An 8,773-nucleotide genomic window follows, 5' to 3' on the forward strand; every position below is an offset into this window, starting at 1 on the left:
TCCCGAGTCTGATTTTTATCATTCAGCTCAGCTTCAACAATCAATGCCCTTTCTATAGCCTCAGTATAAGTCTGTAGGCACTGTACTGCCACAAAAGTCTTAATCCGATAATGGAGTCCCTCTATAAACTTGTGGACTTTATCTGATTCCTTACTTACAATTTTCAGAGCAAAACGAGAAAGAGAAGTGAATCTATTCTCGTAATCTGTCACTGTCATAGAACTGTTCTGAAATAGAGAGATAAACTCCTTGTGCAACTCCCATCTTTTAGTCGCAGGAAATAACTTATTGTAAAATAACTCTTTGTAAGCATCCCACAACAATGTCTTCACGTCCATTCTGTTAGACACTGACTTCTACCATAATTTGGCATCCCTAGTAAAGTTGTAAGTAGCCAACAGAATCTTCACAGAATCATTTTCAACTACCAGAGCATCAATATGCTTTTCCACCTGGTCAAACCAATCATCTGCTAACAACAGATCAGTCCCACCCTCAAACAGTGCAGGCATGAGTCTGACAAATGTGGAGATAAGTTTGAGACGTCTTTTTGTCTCATCTTCCCCTGCAGACATCACTGGCAGTAGCAAACCTCCCTGTCCCACAGGGTGAGATGCAGAACTCTCCCTAGACCATCCAACTATAGGCCCAATCTCTTGGCCTCTCGGTGCCCTGTCCTTCTTACGAGGCGGCATACTACAATGAAATGCAAGTCAATATCAATGTCACTATACATAGTCCCAAACTGACTCATATGAATAAAAGCCATTAAACATATAGCATGATTTGTCATAATCAGATAAACACATAATCACATATACACATAAGCATGCTTACAAGGCAAATAAAAGATAAATATGTAAGCATATAAGACAATGCAAATGCCTACACACACAGCTGTAGACAGACCTCTACCCGTCGTCCCTAGGTTATAGGAACCATGCTCTGATACCACTTCTGTCGCGCCCCTAGACCGTAGTCCGGATTGTGAACACAACACACAAACAATCATAGTCTCAAAATCAAGAATATCCCTGTAACCTATCTCAACCACACATCCACCTATCTATTTCCCTTTACAAAATAAGACTGAAAATAAATAGATAAGATGCAAATATTACAACTTTAAAGTTTTAAAGTCTGAAAGAACATTTATTACATGCCAGGAAAATTCTAAAGAAATATAATACAAAACATAGCCAATTATGCAGAATGAAAACATGACAACACCAGCCCTGACTCTGTCTACAGCTGAGGAAGAACACCCTCCACACCATCCATGCTATGACCTAAAAAGATGTGAATAAAAATAGGAATGAGCAACCACAGCTCAGTAGAAATTACTTAAAGCGCACTCCTTAATACTTCCGTGAATCCAAATAAAGAATAGATAAAGGATTTTGAGATCATATAAACTCGGAAAAGAAATGATGTCATGTAGGATAATAAAATGAAGTGCCATGCAATGCGAATGCTAATGCCACTAACACTTCTCACTTTTCCAAAATCCCATTTCCATCACAAAAAAGTTAATGTAATCTGCCCAGGGCTGCTCCCCAGTACCACAAAAAGAGAGTTGGTCATCTATCCCTAATACAAGGCCACTCCTTGTGATCATTTTGGGGTTCTAGTGACACAACTACGTATAGAGCCACTCTCTACGTTTCCTCTAGATTCCCATTAACGGCATAGACAGGGCAACTCCTTGTCCGGTTTTAAAATCTTTGATTCAATTCCCTTTTCAAAACTCACAGATACAAGGCACCTCCCTATTATCCAGTTTTCAAAACCATTTAATGAAACATTTTCACTTTCCTTTTCATTCCAACATCATCCCCATGCTCATGTGACATGCATGTACATTTGTATAACATGATATATGGATAATGGAATGAGTATGGAAATCTCAACTCATATACAATATCATGGTATTGCATTTTAATCCACACACATGCATGGTAAATTAACAGGCTAATTAATCCATGGTTGTATCACATAAGAAGCATGCTTCCTAACTCACATTTACGACATAACAACATAAACAATGCTTAATAACATTTAGAAAATCAAGTACAAAACTTCCCATTTCAAGAAATATCATAACAACCAATATTCTAATTTTCAAGTAGCAGCCTATGTTTACAAGGTCATAACTTTTTTCACAGTTGGAATCGAAGGCTGAAATTGGTATCATTGGAAATCTTGTTTCGGGCTAGTCAATTTAGACTCAAAAATCACACAATTAGGATTTAAAATGAGGAAGTTATGGTCAGTTGAAGCTCAGGTCACTGTGCAGGAAATTCTGCAGATTAAAGCGCGAACCTGGCAGCCTATGTTTACAGGGTCATAACTTTTTCCACAGTTTCAATATAAGGCTAAAATTGGTATCATTGGAAAACTTGCTTTGAGCTAGTCAATTTAGACTCAAAAATCACTCAATTTGGACTTAAAATGAGGAAGTTATGATCCTTTGAAGTTCAGGTCGCTGTGATTCCAGAATTGTGAAAAACAAGTAGCAGCCTATGTATGAAGCACAAAACACATAGAATTGATTCCTTAAAGGTAAAGGGTGTGAGATTTAAGTAATCCTACCTCAAAGAAGCTTGAAAACCCTTGCAAGAACAATTTAAAGCAACTTCAAGGAGGAATCAAAGCCACCAACTTTGTAAAAATTGAAGAACACCTTTCTCTTTTACAACCAAAACCCACTTCTTTCAAATAGATTTTAAAACCCCAGCAATGAAGCAATAATCACAACTTTGATACCAAAATGAAACCCATGATAGTAGGAAAATTTTTCGTTCACAAGACCACACAAAATTTCCAACACAAGAGCCTTAAAATTGCATGTAAGTGAGATGGCAAAAATGAAGGAACAAAAGGGACGGAAGTTTGTTTTGGTTTCTACAGAACTATATTTTGTTTCTGTCTTTTGTTTTTGTTTCAATGCTAAACACAAGTCATCACTTACACACACAAAATGCAGCCATGTGTACCCCCATGTGTCAAGCTCACAATTAAATGCATGACCAAGCAAAATGACCAAAAAGTCCTTCCATTATTTTCTAAGTGCCAATTATGTTATTTGCATATTAAAAGTCTACTTTGCCTTTTATAAAATAATCAATTACCAAATATCCTATTTGCAAAACAAAAAGTCCATAATGCCCTTTATGAAATAAACAAATGACCTTTAATTAAATTAAACACACATTTGCAAAATAATTATAATTTCGACAATAAAATAAAATGCATGAATGTCAAAATAACCGGAAAAATGATAAAAATGCAAGTGCTCACATAAACTCCTCCTAACCGGTAAGATGAGCTATATCCAGTAACCTCTCTTTTAAACTCATTATTCATCTAACCGGTTACCAAAACTTCTTCTAACCAGTAGGACAAACGGAGTCCAGTAGCATGGTCCTTAAAACATTTCTTTTCTAACCGGTTACATGTTCCTACATTTCTCTTCTAATTGTTTAGATAAAGCAATATAACCGGTTACATCAGATCTAGATCTGAACTAATCGATCAAATCCTAACATCTAACCGGTTACATGTATCCAAATCTTAAATCTTTTAACTCATGTAAACAGTTACAATGAGAGTTCTAACCGGTTACTTTAGATCTAGATATGAAGTACTCGAGTACTTCTCACCTCCTAACCGGTTAGTTGTTCTTCCACTATAAAAACCATAAGTCATTTTCAAGTGTCCTAATCGAACACAACTTTTCTTCTACTCGAACAATCAATCATCTTCTTCCTCTAGTCTCGATCCAGTAACCATGGTTAAGGTTCAAGGTGGTAGTCATCGTCCTAAAAACACCCCTATCCGAGGTGGTCACAGTGGCCGTGGCCCTGGCAGAGGCACTTCTCAATCCTCTTCGTCCTTTTTCATCGAAGAACCATCTTCAGGAGAAGAATATAATCCCTTCTCTTCAGCTACTCAACTAAGAAAATGAAAAAGGGTTGAATCTCAAGAAGGAACATCTCAAGATGATGCCCCAGTTCTCGCTGCGTCTTATCTCACCTAGGAGATGGAATTGTTGTTCAATACATGATTCCACAATAGAGGAGTGGCTCAAGGTAGAATTTTTGAAGCGGATTTCTGCATTCGAAACCTTTTGTTCTATGAGAAATTCCAAGCGATGGGTTGGGATTCCTTCATTGGGATTGAGGAACCCTACTACCCCACCCTCATTCAAGTCTTCTACACTCACCTCACTCTCCGAAATGGGTATCTTCACTCCAATGTCAAAAGAGTAAACATAAAGTTCAACTACAAAACCCTAAATTCAATCTTGGGTCTTGAAAACAAAGGGAAGAAAATCTATGCTCACAGATCTGAGATTGAGATTGACTGGTATAGTGAGATGATGGCAGTAATGCATCTCACTCAGAATTTTTTCCGCACAAAGGCATTTCCCCTCACCACCTCTGACTTCACAGTTAAAGCACGTCTTATCCACAATGCCTTATTCTACTGTGTCATTCCTCAAGGCAGCAGTAGAACTCATGTATCTCATCTTAATCTTTTCTTGATATGGTGCATCATATTGGGCATACAGCTCAATCTGGGATACATTATTTTTCAGCACATTCTCCAGTTTCTTGCTGACCCGGACGACACTTCCGCCACTCTTGGCAAAACTGCCAAACTTGCCACATTACCCTACAAAATGTTCCTCACTCAAGTCTTCAGGCACTTCAATGTCCCTATTGACTCAGAATTTCACAAAAAGGACCCAACTAGAGAAGACAAGCTTTTATTGAAAATCTTAAAAAATATGCAGTGTCACAAAGTCAATGGAGTCTGGGAAAGACTTCCTGCAGGTCCTACACTTGAAGCCCCTGCACCAGCAGTTGCTCCTCCACCAGAGGCCGATCCTTTTTAGCGCAATCCATTTGACTTTGCTCATCTTGACGACTTCTTTCCCGAAGACCCTATAGAGCCTCAGCATCAGCCTTCTGTACCTCCTGATATCACTCAGCTCCTTCATGACCAGCACGCCGAGACCATGGGAGCTATCCGAACCCTGAGTGACAGAGTCACCGCTCTTGAGACTCGAGCTGATAGCATTGGGACATCACTTATCTCTTGTTCCTATGATCAGTTATCCGACTTAAATGTCGTCATTCAGCGAGCTATAGAGACCTATGATCTCATTGATCGTCGGCTGGCCGTCAGCAATGCCAATACCGAAATTATGAAGGATTTTCTAAAATTGGTGGCTGAGCACATTCAGATCGTTCCTCCAAGATTTGTCTTTCTAGAGCAACGCAAGAAATCCGATGTTCCTCCTCCTCCTTCTCCTCCATCTCCACCTTCTAAGCATCATGACCCCATTGTCGAGATTGTTGATTGATGTGGTTGACCTTCGGTTACTTTCTGTAGACCCCCCCTTACCTTTTTGAGATGTCAAAGAGGGAGAATAGTGAAGTTAAATGATGTGTTAAGATGATGCATCTTTTTGCATAATGCTGAAATGAAATTAACATGACTTATTTTTGCAAAAACATCTCTTTCATGCATATTAAAAGATATATTTATCCTATGCACCATGACAGGGGGAGAAATCTCAAATTTGCATTTAAGATATATCATACGCTTATTCCCTGTATGTATGAACATATCAATGTTTTGCCATCATCAAAAAGGGGGAGATTGTTGACCCTAAAGGTCATTCAAAGATCGTTTAATGATTTTGATGATTACAAATCATTAAAAGTGTTCTCGGACTAATGTTTATATTGAGTATGCAGAGCAAAAGGATAAAATACACCAAGCAATTACAACCGAGCAAACAAGACAAAGATTCAATTTCAAGAAACATCAAGTTTACCTCAAGCATAATGCAATCATGTTCAAACTTGAAGAAAAAGGGGTAGATAGATTGGTGAGTGATTAGGATCCTTGTCAAAGTAATTTATAAATTGATTTGAAGCTCATATCTATAGGCTCATGCATATGCTTCAAAAACATTTTTTGAAATCTTGCATTTAAAAGAAAAATCATAATTTCCTTTGATCATGTAACCGGTTAGGAAAATTCATCTAACCGAGTAGATGAACAAAAGCAGAAAGCTCGACGTGATTCACTACATCTTGTAACCAGTTAGAAGGTTGGTTCTAACCGATTAGATCAATACACACAGAATGATGCATCCTTCTATGACACTTCTGTTACCCAAGAATTGACTCTAGAGGGGGGGTGAATAGAGTCAATGGCCAATTTTCGTAAATTATAGAAATACAATTTCTAATCAACAGTATAACCAATTATGCAATAAACAAGATATAAAAGTGATTAATTTAGCACAATTGTAAAAGAAATAAGGGAAGAGAGATTGTAAACAATAACACGGCGATTTTTGCGAGTTTTGGAAACTCCTACTCCTCGTCTCAAGATCCCTCTTGAGACTTCTCAAATTCCTTAGAGCTTCTCCTTAATAGTGGAAAGCAAACCTTCAATTGAAGCAAGACCTTACTTTTGTTTCTTGCTAGGAGAACACCCTTCTCCTAGGCTTCCTTTTAGGTCACACCAACCCTTTATAGTATCCTTGCTAAGAGACCACCTCTCTTAGTTTTACATAGGTTACACCAGCCCTTACAATTTCTTTGCTAAGAGAAACTCTTCCTCTTAGGCTTACAGCAGATTTGTAGATAGAATTTGTAGTACAAGAAATCCTCTCAAGAACTGATACAAATCAAACCTCACAATAGAGTATATATGAAATCAAGTGAAGCTCAAACTCTAAGTATGAAATGTATGAGAGATGATGAGGAAAATGCAGAACAAAACTTTGATGAAATACTAGAACAAAAGTTCAGCAAAGGCTCACTAAATACTCTCTGAAGTTCACTCTGGTTCAGCTATGAGAGCTTGTATATGAGATGAAGATTGATATCTAAACAGAGGCTCTATAAGTGAGTAAAACCAGAACAAAAGCTCTGTATAATGGCAGAGCCAAAAGCTCTCTTGCATGCACTTGAATGATGTTTTTGAATGCTCTCTCAAATGGTATATGAGTGAATGAGAGAGATGAAGAGAAGATATGAGAACAAAAGCTCTCTTTGATGCAATATAATGTCTCTCAAAAATGGTCAACTTATTCAGCAAACAACCCCTCTGTATTTATAGAATTTCGAAGCTCAATATAGCTGTTAGAAGTAGTTGGGGAGCAATGAATGAAAATGTTTCCGTTGCAATTCAAAACCCTAGAAGGAGCCAGCTCCTGTAAACAAGAGGAGGCGGCTCCCTAGCCTTGAGAGCCGGCTCTCCATTGCATGGAGACGGCTCCCAGCCTCTAAGAGCCTGCTCCCTATTTTGGGAGCCTGCTCTTTGGTTGGAAGATTAATTTTTCGTTGAAAAATAGCTTACTGGAATGTTGAGAGAGCATGCTCTGTCTTTTACAGAGCCGGCTCTATTCTTTGAGAGCCTGCTCCATTTGCTTGGAGCCTTCTCCATTTTTATGGAGCCGTCTCTAATTTCATGGAGCCTTCTACATTTTCTTGGAGCCTTCTCCATTTGCATAGAGCTGTCTCTAATTTCATGGAGCCTTCTTCATTTTCAGGGAGCCTTCTCCATTCTTTTGATTATGCCTTCTCTAATTTTGTAGAGCCTTCTCTACTTTCAGTAGGAGACTTAAAATGAATTCCAGTATGATGTGAGGCTCATGTGTGAAGGTGTTCAAAAACCTAATGAGCTGATTTTATGTTCTTTGAAAAATGAAATGAGAATAATATGCATGAATTGTAAGTTTGAGCTTCAAAATATATTCAACTAAACTTTGATATTAAACCTTAAGCTCTCACCATCCTATTTACCCCTTTTCTTCATTTCTTGACCATGATCGTTTAGGCTTGATGAAGATTTGCTGAAAGGCTTGAATAATCTTTGAAGTCCGAGTTTTTTTCTTCAATTTCTTGCACCTTGAGGCTTCCTTGAATCCAGTATTTGGAATGCTTGGAATGGAACTTCTAGCTCATCATTGAGGATTGAAATGATTGATCAACTATACATCACTCAATGAAAATATTAGTACATAAACATCATTAATGGTTTGTAATCATCAAAACATAAGATTGACCTTTAGATAAAATCCTTAGGCCAACAATCTCCCCCTATTTTATGATGACAAAACATTGATGTGTTTATTGTTAAGGTGGAGTTGCATTTTGAAAGAATGTTCCCCCTATCAATAAGCATATTTTGAATATCACATCATGCTTAATCTTATAACAATTATTTTTAGAAGTCTCCCCCTATCATTATGCATCTCTCAAAATATATAATTAAAAAGCAATAGAATAGACGCATAAGCATAACAACACATCTTTCTCCCCCTTTGTCATCTCAAAAAGGCGGGGGGAATAAAAAAGTTACTTGCCATCGCATGAAATAACAGAGAAAAAATGAATTAAAGGGCAAATGAAGAGCAAATATTTCATTTTATAGATAGCAGAATTCAATACATAAGGAGACTGTGAACACAACTACCATATGACAGAGATTTGAATTGGAGGAGGATATAGTTCCCTAGGGCCTGATTTATCATCATGAGTACGTTGAGTATTTCATTTTTGTCCACGAGAAGGATTATTTCTACATGAGGATGAAGCTATAGATATTTCTAGAGTTTAGACTAAAATTACAGAAAGAATTCTTTGAAAAAAAAATCCAATTATCATACAATGAAAATTTCAAGACTCAAATTAGTTTTGACTGAAGATTAATAGAGGTACTTATTTGATTTCTTATTATCTCA

This window comes from Cornus florida, unplaced genomic scaffold, assembly GCF_030987335.1.
Source record: "Cornus florida cultivar Cherokee Brave unplaced genomic scaffold, ASM3098733v1 CherokeeBrave_3.0.0_Hap2_Chr03, whole genome shotgun sequence".
NCBI lineage: Eukaryota > Viridiplantae > Streptophyta > Magnoliopsida > Cornales > Cornaceae > Cornus > Cornus florida.